At 41.4% G+C, this 15522-nt stretch overlaps 1 long non-coding RNA gene across 1 annotated transcript; it reads left to right on the top strand.

The window, feature by feature from the left end:
• The first annotated feature begins 555 nt into the window (after positions 1–555).
• On the top strand, positions 556–2089 carry LOC139540486 (uncharacterized). The gene is made up of 3 exons (XR_011668201.1): positions 556–721; positions 1187–1258; positions 1614–2089. It is a non-coding gene; the product is annotated as an uncharacterized lncRNA (long non-coding RNA).
• Positions 2090–15522: the final 13433 nt, after the last annotated feature.

The raw sequence follows: 15522 nt of genomic DNA, 5'->3' as shown, positions 1-15522 counted from the left end.
ACCCTAGACATACACAAAAATCCTAGACATACAAAAACCCTAGACATACAAAACTAGCGTACCCACCCTAGTCTCACCCTGACCTAACCAAAATATATAGAAAAACAGAGATATCTAAGGTCAGGGCGTGACACACACAGTGCAGGCTGCTTGTCTGAGGTGCTGTCAGACAGGGCTAAACAGTTCAGGGTATATTTACATTTACATTTTTAGTCATTTAGCAGACGCTCTTATCCAGAGCGACTTACAGTAGAGTGCATACATTTTATTACATTTTTACATACTGAGACAAGGATATCCCTACCGGCCAAGAGCAGACGCTCTTATCCAGAGCGACTTACAGTAGAGTGCATACATTTTTATTACATTTTTACATACTGAGACAAGGATATCCCTACCGGCCAAACCCTCCCTACCTACCGGCCAAACCCTCCCTAACCCGGACGACGCTATGCCAATTGTGCGTCGCCCCACGGATCTCCCGGTTGCGGCCGGCTGCGACAGAGCCTGGGCGCGAACCCAGAGACTCTGGTGGCGCAGCTAGCACTGCGATGCAGTGCCCTAGACCACTGCGCCACCCGGGAGACCGGGTATAGGATGAGGGAGAGTAAGAGGAGGGAGAGGAGGAGGAGGAGAAGAGGGTTCTCAGGGTTTATAAGGAAGATGCAGCGATTCATCTGTCCTTTCTATCCTGCGGATATGTCTGCTGAAGGATTCAGGGGTGAGTTTTATCTCTATAATGATAAAGAACTTACTGTATACATTGACCTGTGTTATTTGACCTGATGAATATTTAGTTCAGTTTACATTCATTTCAGTATAATTATTGCTTTACACTTTTTAAAGTAAAGTTGATATGACAAACAGGAATGTTTTTTAAAAACATTTAAAAAACTTTTAAAGTACATTTCCCGTATTATGAATTAGAGCAGTACAAGTAGAAGTTTAATGTGATGTACAGTCATGATCATATGACAACAACCTGTTGTTGTTGTTGTTTAGTCAGAGAGTAGCAGATTTATTGAGAACATATGAATCATAATTCAATGAATAGCTTTTGAATTATTGATAAACCATGTAATACATTGAATTCAGAATCAGAAAAATAGTCTGATCAAAGGGAAGTGACCATGTTTTGTAATTCCTGACTGCGTCACATCTAAGTCTGTCATTCCTTGTGTTTCAGGGCTGGTGACCTTAATTAACCCTTTAACAGGTCACCCATGGAGTCCCATTCTGTCTGCTTGCTATGAATCATGTAAGTATCTCTGTTTGAAGTATCTCTGTAAAACAATATATTACTGTTCAGAGATGTCAGGTCCTAGATAATGTATCTGTAAAAAAAGGAGACAAGTACAGACTTCCTTTTTATTGCTGTAAATCAAGCAATTTCTCACAACTACTCAGAACCGTTGTCTCAATAAGTCAATAAGTCTGTATTGGGACACGTTTCAATGATACGTATCAAGACCTCTACTGCTGCTGTTTTCTCTGCCACTCCCTTGCATCACCAGTGATAAAGTACTATTTGATAAAGGTTTATTAGCAAATGTGAAGGTTTTGCTGTGGTGGTTTCTGAATTGTAGTACTGAACACAATCTCTCTTCCCACAGTGAGGAGGAGGAGGAGGACAAGGAGAAGAAATCCTGGGCTAGACTAAGGGCGGGTCGCGCCTCCCCCGCGACCGTCCCGACATGAGAACACTACACATCGGGTGTGGCCTTCACTAGGGAGTAACGCAACAGTGGTGCTGCCTACCGCAGGTACAAGGCCGATGCGTCGTGTTCCCATACCGGGCCAGCAGGGGGTGACGTGTGCAGAGCCAGTGCTGCAGAAATGCAGTGACCTCGAAACAACTAACCGAAACTCAGACTACAGAAGCAAACCACAAAAGCCAAAACTACTTTCCACTTCCCTTTTTCCCTTTGGCTTCTGGTGGTCTGCGTGCTTGGTTAGGTGGGCTTGAGGGAGGGGCCTGCTGATAAACACAATCCCATAATAGATTCATCTAAAAAGGCTGTACGCAACATTTACTGTAAAAAAACAATGAAACTGTGAAAATAAAAACTGTAAACACATGCAACTTTAACATGTTTTGTCCAGTGTCTGTTGTTTCTATGTGTTGTTTATTTCATATTATAAACCGAGTGGTTCGAGTCTTGAATGCTGATTGGCTGAAAGCTGTGGTATATCAGACCTTATACCATGGGTATGACAAAAAATGACTATTTACTGTTCTAATTACATTGGTAAGAAGTGTATGATAGCAATAAGGCACCTTGTGGGATTGTGCTAAATTGACAATTTACCACCCCTCCTCGTGCCTTATTGCTTAATTGTATCCTTTCACCAAAATATAGTATGTTTGAATTCGATGTATTGTTAGGTTGACCAAATGAGTCTTCCCCTCATCGGCCCTACTAGTATTAGTTCAATTCAAACATAAGAATGGTTTATATGAATTGTTATAGTAGGTTTAGTTTTGATAGGAGTTTTAGTGCCAATGATGTTACAGACAGGAGAACAACAGAGACACAACAGTACAATAACATACATATAACTGTGAGAACTGTCATTTGCTCAATATGGGCACAAGGTCACTAGCCATTAGCAGATATAAGGTGCACTAGTGGGTGGGTGCCAGCTGGATAGTCAAGAGTGACAAAAGCCTAGTTTACATTTAGTAACATCTGTAGTTTTAGAAGGTCTCATCATGAGACTCGAGGCTCATGCACCCCACTGGTGTGACTTTTCAAATATGTCCAGGGGAAATAAATGATTACAAAGGAATGCAAAGTACAATTACACAATATTTGATAATAACTTAATATTAATCATCAGATAATGTACAGTGTAACTTTTTAAAGACAATAATGTGTGTGTGTGTGTGTGTGTGTGTGTGTGTGTGTGTGTGTGTGTGTGTGTGTGTGTGTGTGTGTGTGTGTGTGTGTGTGTGTGTGTGTGTGTGTGTGTGTGTGTGTGTGTGTGTGTGTGTGTGTGTGTGGGTGTGGGTGTGTGTGTGTGTGTGTGTGTGTGTGTGTGTGTGTGTGTGTGTGTGTGTGTGTGTGTGTGTGTGTGTGTGTGTGTGTGTGTGTGTGTGTGTGTGTGTGTGTGTGCGCGCACATTTAGTATGCACTGGGCTCAGTCGCACTTCACTGAGACACACCCCTTTCTTCTTTCCCATGTGTTTTGTTTTCCAGAAAAGTGGGTCTGAGTTTCACTTCACAGGGGAGGTGGAGACTCAGGTTTTGTTGCTACCCTGCAGTATAAAATCCACCCACTGCTCAGTCCTGTAGTCCCCTGCTGAACGCCATTATGGTAAGCTTTATGTTTTTTGATTTGCATCAATGACAACTTCTATTTTAGGAACAGTGCAACATATACCAGCAACACATAACTACTTACACTGTATTACATTGTATTGCTACAAAATACTGTTTCGTTTAAAATTTGATATTTTGTAAAGTGATCAGTTGTATCATTCTCACTCAAATGTACAGTCAATATCACATGATAAAGGATCTCTCACACACACTGCATAACTGATAAACATGTTCTATCTACAGACGACCACAGATGAGCAGGATGAAGAGGAAGATGATGATTATGACGAAAAGTATGAAGATTATAAGTATAATTACTTTTTATAGTGTACAATCAGTCTACTCCCAAGGGTAGCACACTGGGTTTCTTTGGCCCTGCATACTGCACGAATACTGTAGACCATGTGTGGGGGGTGGAACCGGTGGGCAGAAGTCCATCTGAGGCACTGAAACAGGCCTTAAAACTAGGAGGTGGAACTCCTTCCAGATGAGGAAGGACTTCAACTTGAACAAAACAGACAATCACTATCACAATGCTATGTGAAGGTACTTGAAGGAATTTCTGAGTGGCTCAGAACATATCAGGGTTGCTTCTTTGGCTAATGGTTAGGATTGCATAACTTACTATATGAGGATATTATGGTTGTAGATATCTTTTCAATAATGTAAGATATGTAGATGCATCTAACCTCCAAACCCAGGATCTCTCCTGAAATGAAGCCAGAAGTCTAAACTCCCATCTTCTGCTGTGTGTCATGCAAAAAAGCATCACAAACCGCTGAAAGGCACAAAAGAGAGCCACTAGGAGACAGGAGGGCAGAGTTCCACCTGAGGTACTGAAGATAAGACAAGATGTCTACCAGGCCTTAAAGGGAGAAGCGGCGCCTACCAGATGAGGAAGGAGGACTTAAGCCTTGAAACCTTGAAGCGAGAAGACTCTCACAATATGAAGGCAGTTTATTATGCTAATCATAACATGATTAACATAATACATCATTTCTGTTGTACCTTAAACATATGGACATACTGTATGTTCAACTAACGCTATGTGAAGCAAAGTGTCTCAGAAAATTTCAGGGTAGCTGCTTGCCCAAAATGGTCAGGATTGCATAATTTCCTATATGAGGATATTATAGTGGTAGCTCTTTTCAATAATGTAAGCTATGCATCTAACTGATAAATGAGGAAAAAGGCCTTCTATACTTCAAGTGAGAAGGCACTCACAATGTGAAAGCATACAGTTACAGGGTATAAATAACATAACAAAATAGTATGTTTATTATCAAACCATGTTTACTTGTGCTGTTGTAACCGATGTGAAATGGCTAGCTAGTAAGCGGGGTGCGCGCTAATAGCGTTTCAATCGTAACGTCACTTGCTCTGAGACCTTGAAGTAGTTGTTCACCTTGCTCGGCTTTTGTGGAGCGATGTGTAACGATGCTTCAAGGGTGACTGTTGTCTATGTGTGCAGAGGGTCCCTGATTCGAGCCCATGTAGGGGCAAAGAGAGGGATGGAAGCTATACTGTTACACTGTTCTACTTTTAACATAGGGACTATGTTAAACTATATCTATAAGGATTTCTGTCGCTTGGTTTTGTGGCTAAAGGGAACATTTGAGGGTAGTTGTTCAGGATAAAATGGTTATGATTGCCTATATTTTCATAATGTAATATGAACATAATTTAGGGTGATTACATATGTTCATATATAATGTATATGTAGATACAACTAACTATCAAAACCAAGTTAACATCTCCCTTCACTTGGAGCCACATGTTGAATGTCCCTTCTTGTGTTTTACTTGTTTTGAAATAAATGTTTTCTTTCATTCTAATGTTGTCTGTACTTTGTATTCAAATTAATGTAAATCCTGTGAGATTAATGTGTAAGTACTTCCATGCCTATCATTATTGCTGAATCCTGTTGAACCATGATATTACTATGCCTAATTTACTTGCTTTGTTACATATTACTCGCGTAAGATCAGTGAATCTTACTCCATGCAAGGAAATAATAAAATTATTATTGTTAAAAGTATTCGAAAGGGCCGTTTGACAAACCCACTTGTCCGTCTGCAAAACCCTCCGTACTGGAACGTAAATTCGCTAGCTATGATATGAGAGCTGTTGCCCATAGAGAATGATAGAGGCCAAAACGCCATTGAGGGCGTTTGTGACCATTTTGGAGTGATGTCCAACTGGGTCATCAGGAGGGTGGGTCACCAGGAGGGGTCAGCCAATCGTGAAGAAGAAAATGTTCTTCGTCAAAATTGAGATTGCCTCAATTGTCCTACATATGCTGTCATATACCCTAAAATAGCATAGATACAAAGATGAGTCCTCTATCTATCTCTATGCAGTTGCCTGACCCTCCTTTATAAAGGTGCATTTTTTTGGTTGAAAATGACTTTCCCCGAACTTGAAACTCACCTGCTGCATACAGTGCCTTCGGAATGTATTCAGACCCCTTGACTTTTTCTACATTGTTACGTTACAGCCTTATTCTAAAATAGATTAAATATAGATATTATTTAGCAATTTACACACAATACATCATAATAAAGCGAAAACAGGTTTTTAGAAAATTTTGCAAGTGTATTAAAAATATATAACAGATAAACCTTGAGCTCAGGTGCATCCTGTTTCCATTGATCATCCTTGATGTTTCTACATCTGGATTGGAGTCCACCTTTGGTAAATTCAATTGATTGGACATGATTTGGAAAGGCACACACCTGTCTATATAAGGTTCCACAGTTGACAGTGCATGTCAGAGCAAAAACCAAGCCATGAGGTCGAAGGAATTGTCCGTAGAGTTCCGAGACAGGATTGTGTCGAGGAACAGATCTGAGGAAGGGTACCAAAAAATGTCTGCAGCATTGAAGGTCCCCAAGAACACAGTCGCCTCCATCATTCTTAAATGGAAGAAGTTTGAAACCACCAAAACTGACCGCCCGACCGCCCAACCAAACAGCAATCGGGGGAGAAGGGCCTTGGTCAGGGAGGTGACCAAGAACCCGATGGTCACTGACAGAGCTCTAGAGTTCCTCTGTGGAGATGGAATAACATTCCAATAGGACAACCATCTATGCAGCACTACACCAATCAGGCCTTTATGGAAGAGTGGCCAGACGGAAGCCACTCCTCAGTAAAAGGCACATGACAGCCCACTTGGAGTTTGCCAAAGGCACCTAAAGATTATCAGACCATGAGAAACAAGATTCTCAAGATTGAACACGTTGGCCTGAATGCCAAGCGCCACGTCTGGAGGAAACCTGGCACCATGCCTATGGTGAAGTATGGTGGTGGCAGCATCATGCCTTGGGGATGTTTTTCAGCGGCATGGACTGGTTGACTAGTCAGGATCGAGGCAAAGATGAACAGAGCAAAGTACAGAGAGATCCTTGATGAAAACCTGCTCCAGAGCGCTCAGGACCTCAGACTGGGGCGAAGGTTCAACTTCCAACAGGACAATGAACCAAAGTACAGTCAAGACAACGCAGGAGTGGCTTCGGGACAAGTCTCTGAATGTCCTTGAGTGGCCCAGCCAGAGCCGGACTTGAACCTGATCGAACATCTCTGGAGAGACCTGAAAATAGCTGTGCAGCAACGTTCCCCATCCAACATGACAGCGCTTGAGAAGATCTGCAGAGAAGAATGGGAGAAACTCCCCAAATACAGATGTGCTAAGCTTGTAGCGTCCTACCCAAGAAGACGCAATGCTGTAATCGCTGCCAAGGGTGCTTCAACGAAGTACTGAATACTTATGTAAATGTAATATATATATATATATATATATATTTTTTTTTTTTTTTTTTTTTGCAAAAATAAAGAATCTTAACCTGTTTTTGCTTTGCCGTTATGGATTATTTTGTGTAGATTGATGAGGGGAAAAAAACAATTTAACCAATTTTAGAATAAGGCTGTAACATAACAAAATGTGGAAAAAGTCAAGGGGTCTGAATACTTTCCGACGTCACTGTATGTTAACATGGGCTATTTTGAGCACTTTTCTGGGATGCTTGTTTTCATTGCTTTACTGGGAAGCTTAGCAGAAGTAGACATTGTCATGTTATTTATGTTAGTGCAGGATGAGCTGCACACAGTGGATTTCCTACTAGGGCACACCTCACTGCTAACAGCATAAATCTGGTTCATAGGCACATGTTTGCTGCATACAATAGCTGTAGGATCAGCAGAGGCATTCAGGGCAGTTAGAGGGACATAAATGAGGTTACTTGAACATTGTGTCTTCCAATGCCCCTTGTATAATGTACATTTGCTAAAGCATTATGATGACTCAGTGACACAATGGCAGGGATTAACTGAGCTGAGCTTGGGTCATTGATAAGTCATTGTCTCAACGCAGCCTTATAATGCTGTGAAAGGATCCAGGAAACCAAATGATTTGGGTGGATCACATCCTCTTTATAAAACGTGTTTTGTTTCCAAAAGGTATTGAAATTGTCAACAAAAGATACACCCATTGAGCTGCAATAATCACGTAGCCAGTTGTGAAGAGAAAGAATCCTGCTAAAGCGTTTAATGCTATGATTCAAAGACGACCCAGGGCCAGATATGATGGGTCTTTGAAATCCAGTTTCAACTGTTCAGAGCTGCCCTTCATAATGTCATTAAAACCCACATGGACTATGATAGAATCGGTGTCCATGTTCTGGCGTAGTACATTCGGGAGCATTTTAGTAATGTCATTTACTTGAGCCACAGGATAGGACATTGTTTTTACACCAGGAACAGTCACATTTCTTACCATAACAGCCTTACCGGTGACTGATGTGGTAAACTCCTCAATGTTATCAGATAAATCCTGGAACATATTCCAGTCTGTGCTAGTGAACCAGTCCTGTAGCTTAGCATCCACTTCATCTGACCAGTTCCACATTGAGCGCATCACTGGTACTTCCTGTTTGAGTTTTTGCTTGTAAGCAGGAAGAAGGAGGATAGGGTAATGGTCTGATTTGCCAGAGGGAGGGCGAGGGAGGACCTTGTATATATTTCTGTGTGTGGATTAAAGGGGATATAGAATTTTCCATTTCCCAGCACCGGCCACGAGAAATGCCGCCTCTTAATGTCAATTTTCTTGTGTGCTTACGCTCCTCTACAGATCATTGAGTGCCAGCATTGGTTTGTGGTGGTAAATACTATAGACCGCTACAAAAAATATAGATTAAGACTCTCTTGTTAAATAGTATGGTCTGCAGTCATGAGGTATTTTAACTCAGGTGAGCAAAAACTTGAGACCTCCTTAACATTAGAGAACGCGCACCAGCTGTTGTTAACAGAGACAGACCCTTCCTCCCTTTGTCTTGCCATCTGGTTCTGACAATGCATAGAAAAATCAGTCATGACTCTGAGAGACAGGATATTCCAGTTTTTCAGGTCCCGTTGACAGGATAGTCTCGAACGGAGCTCATCCAGCTTGTTCTCCAGTGACTGCACGTTCGCCAATAGAAGAGGGCAATGCAGTCTATTTGCTCGCCGACCTAATCTCGTCAGGATGCCGCCTCGCCTGCCTCTCTTTCACTTCCACTTCCTCTTTTGAGTCCAGGGGATTAGGACCTGGTCTGGAATAAGCAGAACGATAATAAAACGTGTAACAAAAAGTAAAATGAAGATGTGATTGCTGATGTGAAAGTTATATAAAGACAGAGTTTTATGTTAAGAGTTTTGTATTGGTCTTTCATTGCCATCTAAAAATAAGAGTTGTACTTGTTGACACAGGTGCCTAGAAACCTAGTAACCAGACACACACCCTTTCTTGAGAAAAGGGAACAGGGAAATTAAACTCAAGACAGACTTTACTGGAAACAAAACTGAAGGGAAAGAAGAGTTGTGTGGCAAATAGCCATTGTGCTCAGCGTGTGCATGAGTCAGCACACACACCGCAGAAGGCTGCTGAGGGGAGAACGGCTCATAATAATGGTTGGAACAGAGCAAATGGAATGGCGTCAATGGAAACCATGTGTGGATGTATTTGATACCATTCCACAAATTCCAGGCCAGCTATTACCACGAGCCCATCCTCCCCAATTAAGGTGCCACCAACCTCCTGTGACATACACACAAACAATGCAGGCTGAGGGTAAATTAGGTGCTTTCCTGTGGCCCTTGGCATTAACAGTTGAGGAGAAGGGGAGGGTTTTTTCAGGGCATAAATGGACGATGCAACGTTTGATCTGTCCTTTTTATTCTGCGGAGCCCTTGGCTAAAGGGTTCAGGGGCGAGTTTATTTTCCATAGAGATCTAATAGCTCGTATAGTGATGCATTGTTTTATTTTTTAATGTGCTTTGTATGTCATTCACTTTGCATGCATTTCAATGTCATCAAACCAAAATATTGTATTTGTGTTGTTGTACATTTACAGTTACACGGAAAGGCTACTGTTTTGTCTTTAGAGTAAAATTGCTATAGTTCAAGATAACTTTGACAATAATATAATACATGGTAAGAGTATTTGTTAAACATCAATCCTGAACCAGGAAGTATCCGTATCGCCTGCGTCACTTACATCTATGTGTGTCCTTCCTTGTGTTGCAGTACTGGTGAACCTCTGTCAGGTCACCATGGAGTTCCCACTCTGTCTGCTTGCTGTGTATTTTTATTGTACCTCACATCCGCAACATGAATGTGCCTGTGATGAATAAACCTTTTATGGACAATAAAGATGAATATAATTCAAATGAACCTTTAAACATACTAAATTGTTGGGCCAGAGTTGCCTAGCTGTGACTAAAACAAAGTATTTTCCCACGGTGACAAGGAGGAAGAGAGGAGGCTCCCAAGGGGAGATCACTGGGTCCCTGGCCATGTCCTGAGGGGTGTGTTGGGAGTCTGTCCACTAGCAGGTACTGACCCTCAGCATGACCCTTCAGGACCTGTGCCCGGTTTCCCAAAAGTATCTTGATGCTAAGGTTCGAAGATTAACTTAGCCTTAAGACGCTTCTGGGAAACCGGGCCCTGGTCAGTCGGGCCTGGTGAGCAGAGCTAGGTGACCTTGACGCACTGGCGAACCCAAGCGCTAGACACCCGAAGACACCTAGGACGACAAGATGAAGCTCATCCAAAGCACAAAGCTTATATAACTTACCTGAATACTTAAACAATTAATACTTACCTGAATACTTCTTATGGCTGAGATCCCGTTAACGGGATCGACATGACAACAGCCAGTGAAAGTGCAGGGCGCCAAATTCAAACAACAGAAATCTCATAATTAAAATTCCTCAAACGTACAAGTATTTTACACCATTTTAAAGATAAACTTGTTGTTAATCCCACCACAGTGTCCGATTTCAAAAAGGCTTTACGACGAAGGCACACCATCTGATTATGTTAGGTCAGTACCTAGTCACAAAAAAACACAGCCATTTTTCCAGCCAAAGAGAGGAGTCACAAAAAGCAGAAATAGAGATCAAATTAATCACTAACCTTTGATGATCTTCATCAGATGACACTCATAGGACTTCATGTTACACAATACATGTATGTTTTGTTCGATAAAGTTCCAATCTAAGTTTACATTGGCGCATTATGTTCAGTAATGTTTTGCCTCCAAAACATCCGGTGATTTTGCAGAGAGCCACATCAATTTACAGAAATACTAATAATAAACATTGATAAAAGATACAAGTGTTTTACATGGAACTTTAGATAAACTTCTCCTTAATGCAACCACTGTGTCAGATTTCAAAAAAGCTTTACGGAAAAAGCACACCATGCAATAATCTGAGTACAGCGCTCAGAGACCAAAACAAGCCATACAGGTACCCTCCATGTTGTGGAGTCAACAGAAGTCAGAAATAGCATTAGAAATATTCACTTACCTTTGATGATCTTCATCAGAATGCACTCCCAGGAATCCCAGTTCCACAACAAATGTTTGTTTTGTTCGATAACGTCCATAATTTATGTCCAAATACCTCCTTTTTGTTTGCGCGTTTAGTTCGAAAATCCAAGTTGATGACGCACAGGCCAGACGAAAAGTCAAAAGATTCCATTATAGTTCGTAGAAACATGTCAAACGATGTATAGAATCAATCTTTAGGATGTTTTTAACATAAATCTTCAATAATGTTTCAACCAGAAAATTCCTTTGTCTTTAGAAAGGAGAAGGAACGCAGCTACCTCTCACGGGGGCGCGCCTGAGTGAGCTCATGGCACTCTGCCAGACATCTGACTCAATCAGCTCATATTCCCGCCTCCTTCACAGTAGAAGCCTGAAACAAGGTTCTAAAGACTGTTGACATCTAGTGGAAGCCTTAGGAAGTGCAATAGGCAAACCTACAAACCTCAGATTTCCCACTTCCTGGTTGGATGTTTTCTCAGGTTTTTGTCTGCCATATGAGTTTTGTTATACTCACAGACATCATGCAAACAGTTTTAGAAACTTCAGAGTGTTTTCTATCCAAATCTACTAATAATATGCATATCTTAGCTTCTGGGACTGAGTAGCAGGCAGTTTACTCTGGGCACCTTATTCATCCAATCTACTCAATACTGCCCCCAGCCATAAGAAGTTAAACAATTAATACTTACCTGAATACTTAAACAAGCAATGTAACTATATAGAATGCAGCCAGATGAAGAACCATTCTTTTCTTTATTTTGGTTGGCTTCTGGTTGTCTGTGTTTCGGCAGCTCGTGGGGGGGGGGGGCCTGCTGATTTAAACACAATCCCAAATACACTACAAGGCTGAAAGCATGATTTCCTTAAATGTTTTTAAAAACTTTTATAAAAATGGAAAGAACCTATGCGACATGAACAAACTTGCCTGTGTCATGTGTTCTGTAGTTTTGCAATTCGGGTATTTATAAGCTCTCTGATATTGATTCCACATTGCAGAGAACTACTGCAAAATGATACATATAGCTAGTAGTGTAGTGTAAGTAAATCATATCAAATCTACTTGACACATCCTTGAATTGATACATACTTCCAATTTCATATCAGTCTCACTGCATTATTTTAGTTGTACTTTTTTGTAATTAGCTTCATGTAGGCCAAGATTAGCGTGTAGTTTAGAGCCTTCTCTGGTTTCATACTTCCTTGAATGGGATTTCCCTCTCTCCAGCCACGCACGCACACATACAGTGCATTCAGAAAGTATTCAGACCCCTTGACTTTTTCCACATTTTGTTACTCTACAGCCTTATTCTAAAATGGATTAAAAAACTATATTTTTGTCAACAATATACACACATGTAAATAAGGTATTTTTGTGTTTTATATTTAGTAAATTTGCAAACATTTCTAAAAACCTGTTTTCAATTTGTCATTATTGGGTATTAAGTATTCAGACCATTTGCTATCAGACTCGAAATTTAGCTCAGGTGCATCTTGTTTCCATTGATCATCCTTGAGATGTTTCTACAACTTGATTGGTAAATTCAATTGATTGGACATGATTTGGAAAGTCACACCTGTCTATATAATGTCCCACAGTTGACAGTGCATGTCAGACCAAAAACCAAGCCATGAGGTTAAAGGAATTGTCCGTAGAGCTCTGAGACACGATTGTGTCGAGGCACAGATCTGGAGAAGTGAACCAAAACATTTCTTCAGCATTGAAGGTCCCCAAGAACACAGTGTCCTCGTTCATTCTTAAATGGAAGACGTTTGGAACAACCAAGACGCTTCCTAGAGCTGGCCGCCCGGCCAAAATGAGCAATCGGGGAGAAGGGCCTTGGTCAGGGAGGTGACCAAGAACCCGATGGTCACTCTCACAGAGCTCCAGAGTTCCTCTGTGGAGATGGGAGAACCTTCCCGAAGGACACCCATCTCTACAGCACTCCACCAATCAGGCCTTTATGGTAGAATGGCCAGACGGAAGCCACTACTCAGTAAAAGGGTCATGACAGCCCGCTTGGAATTTTCCCAAAGGCAGGTAAAGACTCTCAGAACATGAGAAACATGATTCTCTGGTCTGATGAAATCAAGATTGAACTGTTTGGCCTGAATTCGAAGTGTTAAGTATGGAGGAAACCTGGCACCATCCCTACGGTGAAGCATGGTGGTAGCAGCATCATGCTGTAGGGATGTTTTTCAGCGGCATGGACTGTGAGACCAGTCAGGATCGAGGGAAAGATGAACAGAGCAAAGTACAGAGAGATCCTTGATGAAAACCTGCTCCAGAGCGCTCAGGACCTCAGACTGGGGCGAAGGTTCACCTTCCAACAGGACAACGACCCTAAGCACACAGCCAAGACAACGCAGGACTAGCTTCGGGACAAGTCTCTGAATGTCCTTGAGTGGCCCAGTCATAACCTGGACTTGAACCCGATCGAACATCTTTGGAGAGACCTGAAAATAGCTGTGCAGTGACTTTCCCTATCCAACCTGACAGAGCTTGAGAGGATCTGCAGAGAAAAATGGGAGAAACTCCCCACATACAGGTGTGCCAAGCTTGTATCGTCATACTCAAGAAGACTCGAGGCTGTAATCGCTGCCAAAGGTGCTTCAACAAAGTACTGAGTAAAGAGTCTGAATACTAATGTAAAAAAATACATTTTGCTTTGTCATTATGGGGTATTGTGTGTAGATTGAGGAAAAAATTATTGAATCCATTTTAGATTAACGCCGTAACGTAACAAAATGTGGAAAAAGTCAAGGGGTCTGAATACTTTCCAAATGCACTGTACATGTACGCACGTCATAGTTTGGTTCTCTTTTAAATACACATTTCCGGGTTATAAAGAGGGAGGGGCTCACCTCATTCGCCACTTCGCCACTGGACCCAATAAGTGATACATCTCACTTATCAGTTAACCGGGGTTACGAAAGTAACCTTGAGTTTTGTTGTGTTTGTTCAGCACCTAGTAACCAAAGAAGGCACACCCTATCTGAGAAATAGGCAGTGCAAAAAATGAAACTAAAAGATGGATGTTGATGTAAACAAAACAGACAAGTAAAGCTTGCTGACACACACACGCACACACAGACACACACACACACACATACACAAACAAACACACTGTCACGATCGTCGTAATGATGAGACCAAGGTGCAGTGTGAGTAGAGTTCCACATAATTTTAATCAACTGAAACTCACCTAACAAAACAACAAACAACCGAACGAACGAACGAACGAACGAACGAACGAACGAACGAACGAACCGTGCCGCTACAGGTGTGCACTCAGGCAACTCAAAGCAGACAAGATCCCACAACACAAACGAGGAAAAATGGCTACCTAAATATGATCCCCAATCAGAGACAACGATAAACAGCTGTCTCTGATTGGGAACCATATCAGGCCAACATAGACATACAAAACCCCTAGACATACGACACCCCTAGACATACAAAAACCCTAGACATACACAAAAACCCTAGACATACAAAAAACCTAGACATACAAAACTAGCGTACCCACCCTAGTCTCACCCTGACCTAACCAAAATATATAGAAAAACAGAGATATCTAAGGTCAGGGCGCGACACACACAGTGCAGGCTGCTTGTCTGAGGTGCTGTCAGACAGGGCTAAACAGTTCAGGGTATAGGATGAGGGAGAGTAAGAGGAGGAGGAGGGAGAGGAGGAGCAGGAGAGTAGGAGGAGGAGAAGAGGGTTCTCAGGGTTTATAAGGAAGATGCAGCGATTCATCTGTCCTTTCTATCCTGCGGATATGTCTGCTGAAGGATTCAGGGGTGAGTTTTATCTCTATAATGATAAAGAACTTACTGTAAACATTGACCTGTGTTATTTGACCTGATTAATATTTAGTTCAGTTTACATTCATTTCAGTATAATTATTGCTTTACACTTTTTAAAGGAAAGTTGATATGACAAACAGGAATGTTTTTTAAAAACATTTAAAAAACTTTTAAAGTACATTTCCCGTATTATGAATTAGAGCAGTACAAGTAGAAGTTTAATGTGATGTACAGTCATGATCATATGACAACAGCCTGTTGTTGTTGTTGTTTAGTCAGAGAGTAGCAGATTTATTGAGAACATATGAATCATAATTCAATGAATAGCTTTTGAATTATTGATAAACCATGTAATACATTGAATTCAGAATCAGAAAAATAGTCTGATCAAAGGGAAGTGACCATGTTTTGTAATTCCTGACTGCGTCACATCTAAGTCTGTCATTCCTTGTGTTTCAGGGCTGGTGACCTTAATTAACCCTTTAACAGGTCACCCATGGAGTCCCATTCTGTCTGCTTGCTAT

This window comes from Salvelinus alpinus, chromosome 15 (genome assembly GCF_045679555.1).
Source record: "Salvelinus alpinus chromosome 15, SLU_Salpinus.1, whole genome shotgun sequence".
In the NCBI taxonomy this organism is placed as follows: Eukaryota; Metazoa; Chordata; class Actinopteri; order Salmoniformes; family Salmonidae; genus Salvelinus; species Salvelinus alpinus.
Note: the sequence above shows the minus strand (reverse complement) of the source record. Positions and strands in the feature narration are given on the sequence as shown.